Source organism: Phascolarctos cinereus, unplaced genomic scaffold (assembly GCF_003287225.1).
Source record: "Phascolarctos cinereus isolate Bilbo 61053 unplaced genomic scaffold, phaCin_HiC Scaffold_2;HRSCAF=192, whole genome shotgun sequence".
Taxonomy (NCBI): Eukaryota; Metazoa; Chordata; class Mammalia; order Diprotodontia; family Phascolarctidae; genus Phascolarctos; species Phascolarctos cinereus.
Window position 1 is genome coordinate 300,185,215 of NW_027555625.1, and position 21,229 is coordinate 300,206,443.

At 41.3% G+C, this 21,229-nt stretch overlaps 1 protein-coding gene across 3 annotated transcripts in view; it reads right to left on the reverse strand.

Moving 5' to 3' along the window:
- The window catches only part of NEK6 (NIMA related kinase 6), a 125,964-nt gene that overhangs the window by 85,720 nt on the left and 19,015 nt on the right, over positions 1–21,229 (reverse strand). Inside the window, exon 1 of one of the 3 annotated variants that reach the window (XM_020967529.2) lies at positions 18,681–18,768. The exons of the other annotated variants lie outside the window; for them this stretch is intronic. The gene's annotated coding sequence lies outside the window, so the exon portion shown is untranslated. Of the gene's footprint in view, positions 1–18,680; positions 18,769–21,229 lie in introns of those variants that run through there. 3 annotated transcript variants of the gene reach the window in all.

The following is a 21,229-nucleotide window of genomic DNA, read 5'->3' on the forward strand; positions in this document are numbered from 1 at the left end:
TTGTAAGTGAGACAGAGAGATTTTTCTGTGGCCAGAATACAGCACTTTTGTTGCTAGTAAACACACATAATAAAGGAGGGAGTATAGCCCAGGTGCTCTACATCTAACTTCATTTTCATGCCAATCAAAGTGGATTTGGGGAGTGAGATAAGCGTCATCTCTACAACAGAAGAGCTCCTATCAGTTTTTTGGGGGCAGAGTTCCCAAAACAGGTGTGGAGAACACAGGCTCATAATCAAGGATATAACAGAAGGTATAAGGAAATTCCTAATCCTAAGTCAGAAAGCTGTCTGGGACAACTTCAAATCAGCACCATACGAAAAAGGTAAAACTGGACTTCCCTTACCCTGGGATGTTCTGCTGGCTCTTATTGGCTGCTCTGGCTGTGTAGTAGCTTTCTACCTCATCAGACAGGAGCAGAGAAGTCCAGCAGATGGTAGCAGAGAGCAGCTTGGTGACCATAAAATTAGTGGAGATGCCCAACAGAGGCAATACAAAAGAGAGCCTAGCAAAGAGCCATAAAGAATAGCATGGCTACATCACCGGGTGATATCTACAAACTTGCAATATCAGAGGTATAGATGACTTGAGCCATGTGTGCTCCCTACGTATATACCCACCATGAATATTTTGGGGCCACATATATTCTCTGCATGAGAGTCCTTCCCAGTGGTCAGGTAGTAATTTGTGGGAGAATACACTCCATCTTCCCACACCCCCCATATACACACATACATACACATGCATACACACACACACATACATACACCCTGTGTGCATAAGGAAATATTTTCTTTTTACCTTTTTTTTTTGTTAAAGTATCTTTTGTTTTCAACATGTCCTCAGCTGGCTGGTAAAAAATAAACATTCCATTCATCATTTAGGGAATAGCTAGGCAAACTGTGGTATTGGGCTCCAAGGCCCTGACCCCAAAATCATAGATCTAGAACTGGCAATGTCTTCAGAAGCATCTAGCTTCCTTTTTTTTTTCCCCAATAATTAAGGCACAGGAAGGCCAAGGGCTTTGTCCAAGGTCACACAAGCAGTAAGTATGTGAGTGGGATTTGAACTCAGGCCCTATGACTCCACAGTCATCATTCTTTCACACAATATCACACTCCCAACAATCACTACCACAGCTCTTTGCTTCACTAAGACCACTGATTTTGCAAGAGATGGTGCGATGGTGCAATGGTTGCAGAGTCAGGGAAACTGCCAGATTCCGGTGCTGGGTGGAACTGGCAAAAAAAAAAAAAAAGGAAATTGAAAGAGTTGTTCTACAAGGCGCCTTGAGCAAAGACATTGAAAGTTAGGTTTTCAGAGTGACTGTTTTTTGCCAAGTCAGTTAACAATAAAGCAGCCCTTGCCAGAAACACAGTCACAGGCCAACTATGTCAGGAATGTGAAAGCCTGTGGCTGAACAGCCTTCTTGCAAATGGCTAATCTCAAAGGCTAAATTCTCAAGAAGTCAATTCAATTCAACCAACATTTCTTAAACACATTCTATGAGCATGGCCCTATGCTTAGGTCTGGGAATACAAAGATGAAAAACAACATGGTCTCTGCCTTACAACTGGAAGAGGGGGAACGGAAAGAAGGAAAGCAGAGGCAGAGCCTGCTGTTGTAGAAAGAACACTGGGTTCCTTATCAAAGAACTCTGGCTAAAAACCTCTGTCATTTACTACTCTTTGACCCTGGATAAGTCACTTTCCTTTTATAGATCTTTTCATATCTGTAAAATGAGGGCACGGAAATTTTCCTTGGACAGGTGGGTGACTATGGATATGGAAGACTGAATGCATTGTCAGACACAATGAACAGATTGCTATTATTTTTGCTTAGCTTTTTCTTTGTTCAAAGAGAAGGTTCACTGGGTAGGGGTTGGAGGTGGAGTAATATATCTGGAAATGACTATGACATAAAAAGAAAAGGCATCAATAAAACTGTATTATAAAAGAGCAAACAGAAGGAAACAATTGTCCTGCAAGTCTGCTCTTATTACGTTTAAGCCTTTATTAAAAAAACCCCAACACAATAAAAAATAAGGGGCACTAAAGTAGATGATCTCTAAGGTCCCTTCAAGTTTCAAATTCTATGATTCATTCAATCAATGCTCATTAGATAAATATACACAAATAAGCATGAAATAAGGTGTTATATGACAGAGGCAAAGGAGAACTCTAAACAAGTAGCTCTACAACTATCTGGGAAAGGCTAGATCAAAGAAAAAGGGATCAGAGGACCTGGGTTCAAATCTCTGCCTCCTGTGTGACCTTGGCCAAGGTCTCTGAGCATCTCTAAAATTAAGGGGTTGGAGTGAGTAACTTCTAAGGTCCTCTGCAGCTCTTTGATCTTATAGCAAATACTCCCATTTGGCTAGAACACAGTTTGTGAAGGAGAGCAAGGATCAGATGAAGCTAGAAAGGCAGGTTGTGGATTGTGGAGGGTCTTGACTGTCAGGCTAAGAAATCTCTATTTTTTTTTAATTCCTTAAGATTTACTGGAGTCTCAAAGGGGGTCCTACATATAAGATATGCTATGTGTTTCCAAATAATTTTAGAGTCCTGTCAATCAATCACTCTTCTCTTTCCCTACCTACTTCAATACCACCACCACCTTTCCCTCCATTAATAAAAAAGACATTTCTTGGAAGGGGAACGGGGAATAAGGTGGGGTTGGGGAGGGAGAGGGGATATACAAAAAAATTCTCTTGGATGAGGATCATTTATCTAGTAGGCTTTTGCATAGGTGTCAAGTGTGGTAGTGATTTCTAACTTCCTTTGGGCTGGATCAATTAGCTCATTAGAACTGGTCTACTATTTTGACTCTGGCTTTTTTGTTAGATGAACTTCACTCAACAGACAAAGTTACAGAATGTTCAAGTTGGGAAGGACCTTAGAACATGGAATGTCCAAACACAGACCATACAATATTAGGGTTGGAAGGAAACTTAGAACATAAAGTACTGGAACTGGAGAGGGCCTTAGAACAAAGAAAGTGAGGAGACAGAATATTAGAATTAGACATAAATATTCCTCCTCTCTAATCTGGAGATAACAGTCCCTTTACTCTCTACTTTATGGTGTGGTGAGACTAGAACTTTTGTAAACTATTAAGAAAACAGAAATGGGAGTTTCCTCATTATTATGATGCCACAATTGAGAATCATGGTATAGTGAAAAGAACACTAGATTTGGAGACAAAGGACCTGAGTCTGAATCACAGATCTACTACTAAATTTATATTTATAGGACTCTAGATAAATCACTTACCCTCTCTGAGTCTCAGTTTCCCTTTCTATAAAATAAGGGGTTTGGACCAGATGATCTCTTAAGGTCCCTTCCAATTCTCCACTGTTGTTCTCATCATTCTGTCCTTAAAGGCTACGTACTATGTAGGTTCAGAAGCCAGAGTCCTTCCTCCTCCTCTCACTCAGTCCCTGGGGATGCCAGTGTGACATCTTAATCACTTGACAGGAAGCAGCAAGATCTCAGACCCAAAACGAAGGCAGCCTGGTCAAACCAGACATTAAACTTGGAGCTGATTACATCAGATTTCCCCCAACTGTTCTGCTGTGAGCTGTCAGGTCCACAGAAAGTAATGTCAAAGAAAGGACTGGTTTGACAAGTGTTTCACTGGCAACACAAGTGTAGTTTTCCGAGTTCAAGGACACACGGGCAGTAAGAGGCAGAAATGCGATTCAAACCCAGATCCCTTGGTTCCAAATGGGGTGTTCTTTTCATGGCCTAAAAAGTGGGTTCTTCTTGCTTGTACAATCTGGCCCAGGGAATACTAAATCCACACCTAAAACAAGAGTGCTATGACCCAACATATATTCACATATACAACAGCATAACCACTTAAACCTATTCAGGAAGATTTTTAGTTAGTCAGTAAGCATTTATTAAGCACCTACTATGTGCTAAGCACTGTGTTAAGTGCTAAGGATATGAAGGAGAAAAAAAGCACAACAAATCCTGTTATTATACAGTTCATTAAAGAGGCAACAGGGTGTGCTGGGAATCTTGAATAGGATTGAAGTCAGGAGACCAGGGTTTAAGCCCCAGCTCTAGCACTTACTAGCTGTGTGACCTTAAACAAGTCCCTTCCTTTATTCAGGTTTCAAGAGTTTTATCTGTAAAAGTAACACAAACAACAGACTGGATGATCTCTAAGGTTCCTTGTAAGCTTTTAACAGGGGTGGGGAACCTTCAGCCTGAAGGCCACATGTGGCCCTCTAGGTCCTCAAGCGAGGTCCTTGGACTGAATACAAACTTCAAAGAACAAATCCCCCTAATAAAAGGATTTGTTCCGTAAAAACTGGACTCAGTCAAAAGGCTGCACCCAAGAACCTAGAAGGCCACACATGGCCTCAAGGCCGCAGGTTTCCACCCCCCCATCAGAACACTTGTTTGAGTGTGAGCAAGTCACTTTACCTCACTTGGGTCTTGCCTTCTCCGTAAAATGATAGTAATTTCATCAATTCTCCCTGAATCACAGGGTTCTTAAAAGTTCTTTGCAAAAAGTAAAGTGCTATATAATCAGAAAATGTAGAAAGGGACTTGAGAACATAAAAGTGTTAGAACACAGAAACAGTCTATATTCAGTATTCCAACAATCCGGGATGTGAGGTTCCCTCCAGCTCTAATATTCTACACTCCATGATTATGTATCTTGGAATCACTCTCATTAATAAACACGATACAAAACCCTCTTTGAAGCCTCCTTCTTCTGGTAATAAAATGCTGGCACAGAAAAAAGAAACGTCCCTTCCCCCTCTTTTCCCAACAATGGTTTTACCATTAAAGGTGACAACAGGAAATAAAAGAAATTATACTAGAAGGAGATCTCCCTGTTTTCTCACAAAAACCCATAGCCAGTTCCATCCTCTCTGGAGAGGGGCCAAATCATTACTGTCCTATGTGACTGGAACAAAGGCAGGTCACAGTTGCATGGATCCAAGGAGGAAGAATGGGTTCTTTTTAAGGAGCGTTACCGAAGGAGGCCTGGCAGTGAGAGGAACTAAGGTTGCAATGAGGGAAAGGGGAAGCGATATAGGTCTAAGTAAGGGTAAAAGAAACAATATTTAGGCTTTGTGCATTAGTGATAACACCAAAATATGGCTGGCCCAAATTATTCAAGAGTAGCCAAAAGGGAGTGTGAGGTATCTAGGAGGAGGAAAACTTGGATACTAGTCCTGGCTCCAAGCCTGTGTGACCACCAGTAGTCATATCACTTCTTTGTACCTCAGTCTCCTCCTCTGAAAAAAGGGGGTTGAATTATACAGACAATAATCTTCAAAAGAATAAGAACTTTCATTAATGAAATGACTAACTGTGATTCCAAAGGACCAATAATAATCTGTCCTACTCACCTCCTAGAAGAGAGAAGCAGACATATTTTTAGACAATGCCAATGTGGGAAATTCTTTTCCTCAACTATGTGCCTTTATTAAAAGGTCCCCCCTCAATTAAAGAGGGGGGAGGAGGAAATTTTAAAAAATTAATTAACAAAAAAATTTTTTTTAGGCAATTGGGGTTAAGTGACTTGCCTAGGGTCACACAGCTAGTAAGTGTCAAGTGTTTGGTCCAAGGCCGGATTTGAAACTCAGGTCCTCCTGACTTCAGGGCTGGTGCTCTATGCACTGCACCACCTAGCTGCCCCCAAAATAAATTTTTTTAAAGGGGCTTAGGTCACTAGATAATCTTTGAGGTTCCTTCCAAGCTCTAACATTCAATCAACCTATGAACACTTCATTGGTATCGACAGGTCATAATTCAATTGGTGATATCATTTGGGGACTGCTAGCCTCCCCGTTTAGCACCTCACCTCATAACTCCTCCACTGGGAAAACCTCACCAGAATCATCAGAAAGAACAGTACTGGTAAGACATGAGGTTATCTCAAGCATATTAGTAATCCAGGCCAGAAAGAAGAGAACAGACCAAGATGGAACAGAAATGTTTAAAACTACTAGAGATCAGTGTGCCTTTGGAAAACCTGTATTATCCGATAGTGAATGTTCTCCACATAGGCCTAAAGTATAAAAACTAGTACACAAAGCAATGCTGGGGAAAACACGGCTTGAAAGAAGGGGTAAGTAGCAGGGACAGAAAAGGAAAAAAAGGAGGGGGAAGGGAAGAGGGACTGAAAAGGGAGAAAGACAGGGGAGAGGGAAGAAAGGGAAGAAAAGGAAGAGGAGGGAGGATGAGGAAAGAGAGAAAGGGAAAGAGGAAGAAGGAAGTAGGAGAGAGAAGTGCTGGGAAGAATGGTTCCCTGAAGCTTGAGGAAATATGGCTATATCCTCTCTTTTAGAATATATACACCTCTTTGGAATCAGTGAGCAAATTCCCTGAAACAGAAAGTATCACATCACACAAATCACAGAAAGGAAAAAGTACATTGTACAACCAAGCAAGACTGGGCCTAGAGTAGAAAGCCATACTCCCCCCTTGGGTCTGGGGCCATCTGTAACCATTTCCCTTCTGGGAGCAGGCATAATCCCTGCCTACCCTCTTATCCTAGAGTGTAGTATGGCTCCACCAGCCACCCACTACTGAAAAAATGAGAACCCACAAATAAAAGCTAAATGGTTCTGGGGAAGTCCAGGGGATTACTTAGGGTGAACTGAGACTTTGAGGGAAAAGTTAGAATCAAAAAGGTGTCAGAGCTGGAAGGGCCCTCTGAGGGCATCTGGTACACCCTGAACTTGAGAAGGGATCCTGTCCTACAACATCCTTAAAGACTGGTCATCCCACCAACTGGCAATTCAGTACCCTCCTTGACAGTCCATTCCATATTCACATAGCTGACAGAGTCAACAGACCCGAATTCAAGTTCCAATTGTCACCTACTCACTATGTGACCTTGGACAAATCCTAAATCAGCATCCCCATTTGCAAGATGAGGAGGTTGATGACAATGATGATGATGATAAAGTTTTAAGGTTTGCAACGCACTTTACAAATACTATATCATTTGATCCTCACAACAACCCTGGAAGGGAGGTGCTATTATTATCCCCATCTTACAGATGAGAGAACAGAGGCGAACAGAGATTAAATAACTTGCCTATGATCACACAGTGAGTAAATGTCTGAGGTCAGCTTTGAACTTACGTCCTGTTGACTTCAGATCCAGCATTTTATGTACTGGGCCACCTAGCTGGCTGGACCAGATTATCTCTAGTACTCCTCTGAACACTAACAATCTCTGATACTTTTTCCACGAAGCACTGCAAAGTTTACAAAGTGCTATAGCGACATTATTTTATCCCATATTCACAACAGCCCTATCAGGCAAGTCATCATAATCATGCCTCACATTTATGTAGTGCATCAAGGTTTACAAATCACTTTCCTCTGGATAACCCTGTCAGACAGACAGTGTAGGCAAACCTCACTTTTCAGGTGAGAAAATTGAAACTACAAAAGGAAAATGATTTCCTCAAAAGTAACAGAGTTAATAAAAATCAGAGCTAGGACTCAAATTCAGGTCCTTTTGATTCCAAATCTAGGGTTGCTCCTACTATACCAAGCCACTTCCCTTAATATTTAAAATCAAAGGTATTTACATGTAACACAGATGAGATTCTTTTACCATCTCCTCTATCAGATGCAGTTCTTCCTCCAATCCTTTGCCCAGTAGGAGTGCCAGGTCAGAGTTGGCATGATCTCTCTACAGTCTGGCCTTACCTGGAAAGGCCAGACTGAGCTGGCCACAAGGTGGCATCTAGAGAGACCTCCGTGGACAAGGAAAAGAAGCAAAAATGAATCCCAAGGAATATAATATTTGCTTTCCTAGAGATTTTAACTCCTTACTAAGCTACACCTAAAAACCAGGAAATGCCTAGTAAGAGATAGTTAAAGTTTCTACTTTAGGGAGGTTTACACAACTACATACTTTGGAAAGTAGCTCTTTAAAATGTCCTCTCCTTGTGCCTTAAGGACTAGATGTATTATGGCGCCACTACGTGCCCTACTCCACCTCCCCCCAAAAAAAAAATCCCTCCAGAAATGACGTCAGCAAGTCAGCTTCCGATGGACTGCAACCCACTACCTCAAAGACAAAGGGGATTTACTCAGATAAGGCCTGAAAAGAAGGGACCAGCCCATACACTTTATAAAACTTTCACAAAGTTAGCTATGCCGAGCTAGATGAAAATTGAAAATTATAGATTGCTAAAACCTAGAATGTAAGAGCTGGAAGGGTCCTTCAATAGTATCCTGTTAAGAGTTAGAAGGCAGCACACAATTTTAGGGCAGGGAACAAAGGATGTTGAAATACAGACTATGGAATGTTACATCTAAAAAGGAACGTTATCTCATCAGGAAGGTAAAACACAGAATGTTAGATCCAGAAGGGACCATAAAACATACACTCTTCGAATACAGAATGGTAAATCTGAGCCTTTATACAGGTCATACAGTCCAACCCTCTCCTTTTTAATAGTCTGGGAAAGTAAAGCTGAGAGGCTAGGTGATTTGCCCAAGGTCACAAAGTGAGTGAGGGGCAGAGGCGAGACTAGAATCCAGACTGACCGATTCCCAAGACAACATTCTTTCTACTACACCCCGCTTTTTATTTGAGATTTATCACACCCTAAAAAACAAAACTGCCAAGAGTGACTAAATCATTGGAGTGACTGAAATAGCAGCACTAACAATTATTAATTCAATTGGAGGTGAGGTTGAAAAAAATCATAGACTAATTCCAAGAGCTTTTTAATGTTACTAACTCTGCCCAGGTCTCATGTAGCTTATGAGGTATAGAGAAATGACCACTTTCCCTTTAAAAATGGAATTATTTCTTGCATTTGACTCACTTGGCACTTCCTTCTTTACCTATCCCCCTGGTAGTAAGGGCTCTCTCCCTCTTCAAAGATCTGATGTTTGCTTACATATGTACCTACCACAGAATGGAAACAGCTCCTTGAAGGTCTAGACTGTTCTGCTCTTTATATTCTCAGAACCATCATTTGTTGTGGTTTTTTTTTTCAGTCCTGTCCAACTCTGTGACCCCATTTGGGATTACTTCAGCAAAGACACTGGAGTGCTTTGCCATCTCCTACTTTAGCTCATTTTACAGATAAGGAAACTGAAGCAAACAGAGTGAAGTGACTTGCCTACGGTCACTCAGCCAGTAAATGTCTAAGGCCAGATTTGAACTCAGGAAGATGAGTCTTCCTGCCTCCTGGCCTGGTGCTCTGTCCACTGTACCACATAGCTGCCCAGGCCTAGCACTGTGCTGACTTAATAAATATTTGCTGAACTGAATTAAAATTCATGGATCACAAGATCAAAGCACTAAAGTTAAGAAGGGAGATGATAATAGCTGGAGGAGGCCTCAGAGACCATTTGATTCAACCCTCTCATTTTACAGATGGAAAACTGAAAGGAAAGGGGAAATGTCACACAGCTATCCAATGGTAGAGATCAGACTGGACCCTGGGTTTTCAGATCAGGATCTTTATACTATATCAAGAATTCAAATAGCCATGGCACCACTACCATCCTCTCAGAGATCCAGGTTCATAATGTCAGAATTATCTTTGTCTCTGCTCATTGCTTCATCCCCATATGGAATTAGTCACCAAGTCTGTGGATTTTCTCCCTACAACTCTAAGCAAACAGTCACTACCCTAATCCAGGTCTTCATCACCTCTTATCTTAACCATTACAAGGGTCTCCTAATTGACCTCCCTGCTCTCCAATCCATCCATCACCCAGAGGCCAAATTTATATTCCTAAAACAGACATGACAATGTCACTTCTCTGCTCCCTCTTCAGTAGCTAGATTCCTAGTGTTCTAAAATAAAATACAAAATCCTTAATCTGACCTTCCCAGTATGGCTCCCAGCCATTATGTGTTATTACTCCATTCCATGTACTCTCCGTTTCAGCCATACTGGCTCCTCCATGGCCTTTCTTCTTTTGCCTCCCTAGCGTGGCACAGGTAATCCGACACCTGTGACATACTCTGTCATCTCCTAAAATCCCTAGCTTCCTTCAAAGTCCAGTTCAAGGGCTACCTCCATCACAAGGCTCATCTCCCAGATGTCCCTCCTGAAATTACCTTACATTGCTCTGTATTTACTCACCTGTATCGATATCATATTCCCTCCCACCTCAGCTGAATTTAAGTTCTTCTTTGTATCACCAGAAACAGTGCCCTGCAAATAGCACAGGGCACTGGACAGGTATCAGGAGGACCTCAGACACCAGTCCTGACTCCACAATTACTCCACCATATGAGCATGAGCAAGTCATTCACATTCCTGTGGCCTAAATGTCCCCACCCTATATAAAATGAGGTACTTTCTAGCCAGTATTCCCTTTTGCCCAGGAGAGGTCGATCAGTAATTTAACATTCCATGTTCTAAGGTTCCTGCTAGTTCTAACATTCTATGATGCTACGTGTTCCAAAATGGTATTAACTGAACATCACTGAACTCGGAGTTAGATCTGATTTTGAAATTTTGCATCTGACATTTGATGGTTTTGTAATGCTGGGCAAGTAACTTCTCTGAATCAAGACTTCCTTATCTGTAAAATGGGTAAACAACTATTTGCATCAACCTGCCTAACAGGGCTGTTATGAAGAAAGTTTTTTGTCAATTTAAAGGACTACAGGAATGTTAGTTGTTATTAAGTCTTTGTTCTAAGGCCCCTTCTAGATTTAACATTCTACATTCCAAGGCTCTTTCTTTCCAGATCTAACATTGTTCAATTCTCCATATTTACCCACTATTCTATACAACAAGCCAGGTTACCTCCACATGTAGCCCAGATAATTCCTGTAACGATACCCCAAAACACAGTCTGAAAACGGAAATGAGGAACACAATAATCCTTCTCCACCCAGCAGAGGGCAAACCAGGGGCCCAAAGGTTATGGCTCAGACACCAGTCTCAAGAAGCAGCCCTGGGGTTCCCCCCCCCCTCCAGAAAAGGTCAATCAGGCTTCCACACAACACAGCCTCTCGGAAACAGTGAAATGATGCCAAAACATTTTACCAGGCAACCACAAGATCAGTGATGTGACTTTCTTAGTCTCTGCTGCCTGGTTTCTCTTCCTTCCCCCATGGCTCTGCCACAATAAAATAAATCTGACAAGATGCTTGAGGAGATAACCCATATATTTAAATGACTATCTCTGCCTCATGATTACATTACCTCCCTGGTTCAGTGTACCCAGGGCAAGAAAGGCAAGCTGGTCCTAGGAGAGTATTATTTGTGAGTGACTTTTATTGTCCATTATCTTACAGCATTTACACCACCGCTAGGATGCCTAGTAGGAATATATCACAGCAGAAATATCTCTGTCGTTAGTATTCACATCGCAATTTAGTCGGATCAACCTTTCAATCCCATCCATCACACAGAAGGGCTTTGGCAAAGAAAGCTTCTTTGTGGAACTAAATTATTGCTGGATGCTGAGGGCCCCAGGGCCCCCTTCTAGAGTGTCCATGGCTGAGGATCTTACTGGTTAAAGCACAGTACTTACTAATAAGGCTTGGCCATGAAATCACAGGATGTTAGAAAAGGACCTTGCGAAAAAAAGTAAGAACTGAAAGAAACCCTTGAACACAGACTATTAGAGTTGGAATCAACCTCAGAACAGAGAATGTTATAACAGAATGTTGGAGCTAGAAGGATGAGACCTCAGACATCAGCTAGTCTAAGACCTTTATTTTACAAACTAAGAAATTAGGGTCCAAGGATCTTGGGCTTGCCTAATTGATCAGACAGCTTTGGTAAGAGAGACCAATTCCATTCAATTTGATAAATTTTCAAAGTAGCAGTGTTGAAACCAAATGGGTTCAAGTCAAGGTTCCGTCTTTGTGATTTTGGCCTCAGTTTCCTCATTTGAAAAATGAGTTAGGCCAGATTCTTATTCAAAGGTTCCTGGCAGTTCTCACATTATAGGTTCTTTTTTAAAGTCCCTTCTAGTTCTAACATTCTATCTTCTAAGGTATCTACCACTGACATTCTATGCTACACGTTCTAAAATACTTAAAATACTTAAAAATGTATTATTCCTAAGCTTGCCTCTGTTATAGTATCTCTCTTAGTTGTTTGTTCAATCAATGCTGCCTCAGAAATGATATATGATAAATAATATAAAAAAACAATACAACTGATCAAACTTGCTTTGCAACTTTTAGTAAGTAACATTTAAACCTTTATGGTTTCTAAATGCTTTACATATATTATCTCATTTATATTTAAAGAAATGAAATTTTGCCATAAAACGTCCTTTGTGGTCTCTTCAAGTCACTCTCAGGACTCTGTGGCCATTCATTTCCATTCCCATTCATTTTTTTTTCCTCATGCAGCCATAGTTAGTGTGTACTCTGTGTTATAAATTCTGGATGTTTGGGGTTTTGTTCTGTTTTTTGCCTTTCCATTATTTCATAAAGGTCCTTCCATACTCTCTCTTTTTTTAACTTGTCAATCTTTCATACTTTCACATCAATGTTCTAAGGTCTTTCCCACCTCTAACATTATATGTTCTAAAATTCACTGACCATAAAACCTTGGGTTAGTCGCTTCCCTTCTCTGGGATTCAGTTTCCCCACTTACAAAACAAAGAGATATGTACTAGATAACTTTTAAGGCCTTTCCACTTAATTTAGTTTGAATGGAGAAACCAACAAGATCCTTTTATACACACACACACACACACATATGTAAATATATACATGTGTACATACGCATGTATGTATGCATATAAACTTTTCTGATGTTCCTACAAAAGAGAAAAGAGCTCTTACTCAGCTTTCTCAAGCAGCAGACAGAAAAGTCTAGGAAAAAGGACGTAAATGTGGCCCCAGCCAATTCCTCCAATTTCCCAAAGCAGCAATCAGACTTCTATTCTGAAACTGGAATCATGACGCTGGTATTCTTTCCCTTGTATTAAATCATCAGGCGCCCACCTTCCAAATAAAGACCACAGATGTCCCCAGAAATGCTTCCAGAGACATAATTGGTGATTCCCTAGCACATCTGCAGCCGCCCATCTGGAGCCCTTACCAAATGATGTGATTCCTGGCCAAGTAGCACAAAGTAGCATGAACAGGTAGAAGGAAGGAGAAGGAAACTCTAAGAATGAAGGGGCAGAACGAAGCAACTACTGAGTACAAGCACAGCATAGGAAAGTTGTGGCTTAATGGTAACTCACAGAAAAGAAAAAAACACACCTCAACCTGGGGTTTAGTGGCTCACAAGCTTAGTATGAGTCAACAGCATGACAAAGCAGGCCCCAAATAATCTTGGGTTTCAATAACAGAGGCAGTGGAGAATAGAATGAGCAGAGGATATGGACCTGGGTTTGAATCCTGGCTCTGCCACATAACATAGTCAAAGGAACATTGTGGTGCTAACAAAAAACTGGAAACAAAGTGGATGCCTACCAACTGGCTGAACAAATTGCGGTATATGAAAAAAAAAAATGAATAGCATTACACTGGGAGAAAAGGCATAAATTGAGGGGGTCAAGATCTCCCTCAGTTCTTGATGTGATGGAATATACTATGCATGCTGAAGGCGATAGTCCCATAGTCCTCTTCCCTAGTTAAGGCTCACAGAATATAAAATTCAGTTACAAATGCCACATTTTAGAAGAGATGTTAAAATGCTGGAACATGTCCAGAGGAAGACAATCAGAACAGCTAAAACCCAGGACCATGTTCCATCAGAATCTATTGAGGAAATAAGAGGTGTTTAACCTAGTAAAGACTGAATTGTCTTCAAATATCTGAATAATGTATAATATTTGTCCATGGAACATAAAATGTAAGAACTAGAAATGTCCTTTGAACATAAAATAGTAACAGCTAAAAGGAACTTTAGGTTATAGAATGCTGGAACATAAAATGTAACTCTAGTTCATAGTTTTCTTTCAGAAAAAAAATTGGGCAGGAGGGAAGGGAAGGGACAAAGAGCAAATAATAAGGCAAAAACCAAAAAAAGCTACAGATTACAACACAGGATTCAACCACCCTAGGGAAGTTCCAGAAACATCTATGTCTGGGTGTCTGGCTGTTCCCAAGCCAGACATTCATTAGGTTCCATTTACATAATGCAGAACTGACAAAGTCTGAGAGGGTTGGGAAAAAGAGTGAGCTTTTGCAGGAGGCAAGGTCTGGAAACACCTGGAGTTGTCTATTCTTTGGACACATTAGTATTGAAAGGGAAAAAAGGCCATCTCCAATCAAGACTGCCTTATTGGCTGCTCTGGTCTTCCTACCTGCCCCAAAATTATCTTAAAAAAAACCCAAATAAACAAACAAAGCCAAAGGACATACTTAGATCAACTGGATGAATCCTTGAGGTGGCATAGTGCTGTGGAAAGTATAATTCTTATTTTGTAGAAAAGAAAAGTGAGGCTCAGTAGAGTAAGATAACTTGGGTTCACATCCCACCTTTGCCCTTGACAACCCTGCTCTCCCTCAGAGTCTCTCTCATCTTTCAAACCACATATATCCTGGAAGACCTTGGGCAAGTCATTTCACTAGTCTCAGCCTCAGTTTTATCATTTATGAAGTCGGGACAATACTTTCTTCTTTCCTAATTTCACAGGTTTGGGGTGAAGTTCAAATGAAAAGGTGAGTACAAAGCACCTTGTCTATAACTGTGAAGTGCTCATTTCACTTCAAAACATCCATACAATGCCACTGGTGAGGGTACTGTTGTCTTTACCAATGCAGTTTGCAATACCCCCAAGCCCTAACAGAGTCATCAGAAAATTATGTGGCTGAAAAAAACTCATCTTCTCATAGCAGACCTTCGGGTGATAAGCATCTCTGCCCTAGTGAAATGGGTCTTCGGGTGATGGACACAGATCATAATCAAATCCTGTATCATCTGGTAGCACCTGTCCCTGCAGAAACCCTCATTTCCACATGCTTTAAGTCTACTAAATCTTCTTGGGGGCAAGAAGTGCAAGAGAGATTATCCCCTACTTGGACAAACGGGGAAGCAAGTGGTCAATGAGAGCAATGGCTCATTCAGGGTCACGAGGCTGTTTATCACAGGGTGGGACTCAAAAGTAGGTCTCCTGACTCCAGATTCCGGGGTTCTTCTGCTGCCCTCTCTGACAATCATGCGGAACCTCCTCACTGTCCTGCCATAATCAGCACTAGGAGAGGGTGACAACCATTCATGATTCTCATGATCCCAGTCTGCATTCTTGGGAGGCCCTGTTGGAATCACTGGACAATTAGGCCCCTGATCAAACTTTTCTGGCTCCCTGTTTTTGGCTTTTTTTGAGCTTCAAAGAGGCCTCCGGGGCTGTAATCAAAGAGAGACTGACAGTAACAATAAAGCCAATTATATTTCTTTAGTACTTTATAACATGCCTTGTAACCCCAATGTGCAGACGAGGCACAGATGGCAGCTAACTTCCTCAGGGTCACAGAGGCAGAAGGTGTAGAAGTTAGGACAAACCCAGGTCTACTTGACTCCCAACTCTAGTGCCTCTTCCACTACATCAGGCTGGCCAACCCAAGAGAAAGTTCTCTTCACACAAAGGTTTATGCATTTTGCTCAAGCAGAACTTTTCCCTAGGACATGCACAATGGGCCAAAATGCCTCAGAATGTATTCACTGGGTTTTTTAAAAAGTACAGGTTCTCAATAGTCAAATTCCTTATGAAATATGATCCTGCTTCTACCTCTTGGACTTACTTTTCCAAAGTCAAATTCCTAAGGAAACTTTCATATTTCAACATTTAGTGCTGGGCTCTCTTTTTGCTCCAGGCCCTTGCAGAGAGGGGCATCATCCCCTTCCCTCTTGCTTCTTGTTCCCCCATTCCCCACACCTTATCTCTCTCAATCTCTCCCCATTCCTGTTCTCCCTCCTCAGTTCCCCTTTCCCCAACCCTTTTCTCTCTTATTTCTATTTCCCTTTATATCTCTGGCCTCCTTTTTCTTTGTCCCTCCTTATTGCTGCTGTCTCTGCCCATTTCTCTTTTGGTCTCCATTTGTTCTGCTTTCTGCTGCTTTTTATGCCTCTCTCTGCTCCCCCTCTTTGCCCTATATCCCTAATGCCTCATTTTCTGCTTCTCAGCTTTCTCTCTGGCTGCTCTCCCTTTAAGTCCCACTCACCTTTCAAATCCCAGGTACCCAAATACCTGCTGCCAGCCTTGTAGTGGGGTAGGAAGGTGGTTGCCACTCTCAGTACATGCAGCCAAGAGAGCTCTAATGCCCTCCCTGAGAAAAAGGCCAAAGCTCCAAATAGAGAAGATGACAACTTCTCTTTTAGAAGATAAAGATCCCTCAAAAGTCCTGCCCTGAACTCATTCACACACACTCCCGCTTACAAAAGAAGTGCAATTTCTTTTTTTAAAAAATACATGTATATAACAAAAGATCAGTTTCTGATACAATTCTCTTTTTTTATATTGAAATGGTTGTGTTTGTGATAACTGCCAAATTTATAATGAAAAAGAAACATCAAAAACAAAAAAGGAAGCAAATGTAGATGGAGCTCAGTCGAACCCTCTACAGGAGTTAAAACAGATCTGGGGAGATGGCCAGTCCTTGCCCCACTTCTAGCAGACACCAAAACCCATTAACTGCAAATATTGGACTAAAAGGAGCCCAGTTCCCCAGAGTTTTCTTTCCACATTGTTATGTCAACACTACATAATCATTAAACAAACAGTGACCCTGTGAGATTCATTGCTCTATACCTAGGAGCAAAAAGACCTGGGTAAGTCAATACCCTTAAAGTTGTTCCAGGCTCCCCAGAGACAATTGAGCAAGCAGGATGTGCCAATATTTGAATAATATCAATAAAAAACTTCCTCTTCTACTTGGAATCCTTTCCCCCAACCCCATACTTCAGAGTGAAGGGCATCTATTCCATCTTTAATCAAAGCTGCATTTCCCAACCCTAAAGATCATTGCGTGGGCATCAAAAGTAAGATCTGTATCCATATATTGTGGGCTTTGGTCTGTTTATGCAGTTAGAATGGCCCAATCTGTCATCCTTTGGAGTCTGGTCTCAATGATACTTTCTCCACAAAGCCTTTCCCGATCCCTTCCATGGACCTCTATTCCATGGCACTCTGTATTTCTCTCACACAAGAAAGTCAGAATGTTGGAGGTGAAAGAGCCCTCAGAACACTGCACATTAGAACATGGGTATAGAATGTTAAAGTTGGAAAGGACTCCAATTCACAGAATGTTGGCACCAGAAGGTTAGAATCACAGAGTCTTTAAGATGAAAGAGAGCTCTAGAGGTACAACATCTTCATTTAAGAGATAAGGAACCTAAGCCCAGAAGGGAAACTAAGATTAGAACCCTAGTTCTTCAGTTCCCAGGCCAGTGGGTTTTCCATGCTACCATGTAGTACTGGGGTATGGCTCACAGTACCCTACTAGACTGTCCCCAAAGACCCTGCTTTTATTCATATATGTGAACATATACATATATACATTAACTTAAGCAATACCAAAATTAACAAACACTTCTTGAATTGAATCGTACCAACCAGATGATAAAAAGAGTAACAGGTGGACAGGTGGTTCCTCTCCCTCCTCAACAGCTTTATAAACACTCAGTTCTTCTTAGCACCTTTCTCTGTGAAGAGCTAACGGTATTAGCCATAGGAGGTGACTCATGAGGCATGTTGACTAATGTGCCCACAGGTGCACTAGGGATAGCTTTCATAGCCAGAGTAAGAAGTTGGGATTTTCTGCCTCCTGGGGACACAGCTAGACTCTCCTTTTCCTTCGCTGGTGATGTTCCTTATCCCCTTCTAAGTCTCCCAGGCATTAATTCTGAGACTTCTAGTTTTTTTTAATAATCCTTGATTTCATCACTGTGGGTGCTTCCTCCCATGATGTAGATCTCAGCCTCTCCACACCTTAATAGATAAATTTATGAGCTGCTATGATCAAAACAACATTAACTCGTGGACAGCCTTTCAGTGATAAGCATTTCCCCACATGGCTAGTCTGATCTGGGATGACAAGCACAACATGAAGCCTTTCCAGCTTCACAGGACTCAGCAGAGCTTCCAGGACTCTTTGAGAGCCTGGGTCACTTCTCATCCAATAAGCAGGGAGGTAAAAAAGCAAAAAAAAAAAAAGTTCTTGCCTTCAAGAAGCTTACATTCTACTGAGGAGATATAACATATAAACATATAAGTATATACATGACTATTTAGGAAGGCAGAGAAAAACTCCATGCCATGAGGAGGCACTGGAAGAGGCCAATGGGCTTTTTTCACTTATTTTGTGTTTCTTGGTTTTTAAAGGTTTGGGGGTTGGTTTTTGTTTTCTGGGGGGGTTTTTTGGCAACATGGCTAATATGGAAATATGTTTTGCATGAGTTCACATGTATAACTGATTTCACCTTGCTTGCCTTCTCAATGAGTAGGGGAGGGCCTGGAGGAAGGGAGAGAATTTGTAACTCAAAACTTCAAAAAGGGAATGTCAAGATAAATAATACATAATTATTTTTTAAAAAAAGAGAAGCCTGGTGGAGGAAAATTAGCTCACATTTCACTGCTTCCTTTTGCAGATGAGGAGGCTGAGCATCCGACAAGGTATTACAAAGCACTAATATATATCTGATCTCCACAACCTTCCTAGAAGGTAGACAGCATTTGTAACATTATCTCCATTTTACAGATGGGGAAACTGAGGCCCAGAATAGGAAAGTGACTCACCCAAAGGTCCCACAGCAAATCAGTGGCAGAGATGAGTCTGGAATCCAGGCCTCCTAACTCCCAGTCCACGGCTTTTTCCCTTGCACTGGGCTGCCTCTTCAAGCTATACTTATATTTCTTGTAAAAAATAAAATCAAGTTCCAGAATTATGCAACTTTAGCCATCATGTGATTGGAGGCCACAACTTACTTCAAAGCTGCCTCATAAAACCTCCCTACAAAACTTGCAAAGCAGCCAGATGCTGGGGCTGCAAGAAGAATGTTCGAGAACATCTGGATCCTGCACCTCTTAGCCAAACGGAAGCAGATATTTTTCGCTTGTGTAAAAACATTTAATTTTTGCCCTAAGGATAACTAATGGAGCATGGGGAAACCATGAGGCCAGTCAAGCAGAACATGAGAACTGATATTATGATGAACACAAAAAATCTTTTCATGTAATCACATATGACTAATCCTTTTTCATAAGACACTCTATATGTTGGGAAAAGGAGCTATCATATTTTCAGCCTTAGGAGTTTGGACATAAACTACAGTGCCAATTATACGCTAACACTCCCATTCTTGGGATGCCTTCTGATCCCTTATGAGCAAGTGATGGTTCAAAGAATGAGCTTTAGTCATTTATATTTGCTCTACTGTGTTGTAGTGAACAGAAAGCTAGACGTGGAGATAGAAAACCCAGGTGCTGGTAGCAGCTCTGGCACTAACTCATTGTATGAGTTTGACCTCAACCTTGGACAAGTAATTTCATCTCTCCATGCCTCAGTTTCCACCTCTGTAAAATGAAAAAATGTCATATGTCTTCGAGATACCCTTCCAAATCATACATTCATTCAAATAGTACTAAACACCTGCGTCCAAATCAGATGCTAGCTACTAGAGAGACAAAGTTTAGATGTAGTCCCTGCTCTCATGGAACTCAGGATGGTGAAGATAAGACATAAACTCAGATAACTAAAATATACAATACAACATAATACTGGGCATAAGAAGAAAAGGCTTGTTACCAATATAGAAGGATTAGGGAAACTAATATTCTACATTCTAAATGCTAAAATCCCTTTCTAACTATTACTATTCTATGTTCTAGGTCCCTTCCAATTTTGCTATGTTCTAGGTTCTAAGGTTCCCTTTGAATCTCAGAGAGTCTATTATTCTATGTAATACATAACTCAGAGATGCTGCTTGTTACCCTTGAAATGTTCAGACCAAAAATTAAAAACTAAAAATCAAAAAAAGTGAGAGTAAGTTGGAAAAGGAGCTCTGAGAGATTAATGAGGCAGTCTTTAAGTTTTCTGAAAATAAATGTATTCTTTAGCAGACAACTTAAATGGAAGGCAGGCCTCTGTTCACCCTTCCCCATTATCTTTACCCTGTCATCCCAGAACTCAAAACAGTTTCTTTGACTAAAAAAAAATGCACTAAGAAATCCAGAATTAGGAAAAATAACACAGGGAGTACTTCTCACCCCCAAGAAAAGCTCCAAGAGCTTTACATATCTTCTAATTTATTCTTACGTCACTCCGCTACATTGCAATGTATGTGCCTTCAGGGAAGTGGGTAGAGCCTTGAACTGGGAGGCAGGAAATCTAGGTTTGAGCCCCATATCTGGCACTTAGCCTAGTGACTTTGGGCAAACTTACTCCACCCTTCTGAGCCTCAGTTTCCTCATCATTATAACAGGGATAAGAATACTTTGCACTATCTACTTCAAAGGCTTGTTCTGATAACACAGCACTCTTTGTTGTCAACCTTAATCGTTATTGAATTGAGAGCTATTATTCATATTCCTTTACAGGAAAAAAAAAAGACAACACTGTAAATAAAGCAATTACAAAAAACACTAGACTGAGGTCAGTTTAGTTCTGGCTCTGCCAAGGGACCTGAAGTCAAAAAGCATTTATTAAGCACCTTCAATGGCACTACGTGGGTACTGTACTAACCACTGGGGATACGAAATAAAAACAGCAGTCTCTGCTTTCAAGGAGCTCACAGTCTAACGGGGGAGACCACATGCAAACAACTATGTACAAACAAGATACAAACAAAATAAATTGGAAATAATTTCATAGGGAAGGCACAACCACTAAGGGGACCTGGAAAGGCTTCTCGTGAAAGGTAGGATGTTAGTTGAGGCTTGAAGAAAGCCCCGGAAGCCAAGGGAATGGGAATTCCAGGCATGGGGGTCAGACACAGAAACGGCAAAGAGTTGGGAGATGGAGGGTCTTGTGGAAGAACAGCAAGGAAACCAGGGCCAGTGGATCACAGAGAACAAAGGGGGTTCGAGGTGTAAGAAGACTAGAAAGACAGGAAAGGGCTGGGGGGTGAAAGGACTTCACATGCCAAAAAGAGGGTTTTATATTTGATGCTGGATGCAAGATGGAGCCCCTGAGTTTGCTGAACAGGAAAGTGACATGGTCAGACCTAGGCTTTAGGAAGAACACTTTGACAGCTAAATGAATGGAGGACTGGAGCCAGGAGAGCCTTCAAGCAGTGAGGCCAACAACTAGACTCCAGTAACGGTCCAAAGCATGAGATGACAAGAGT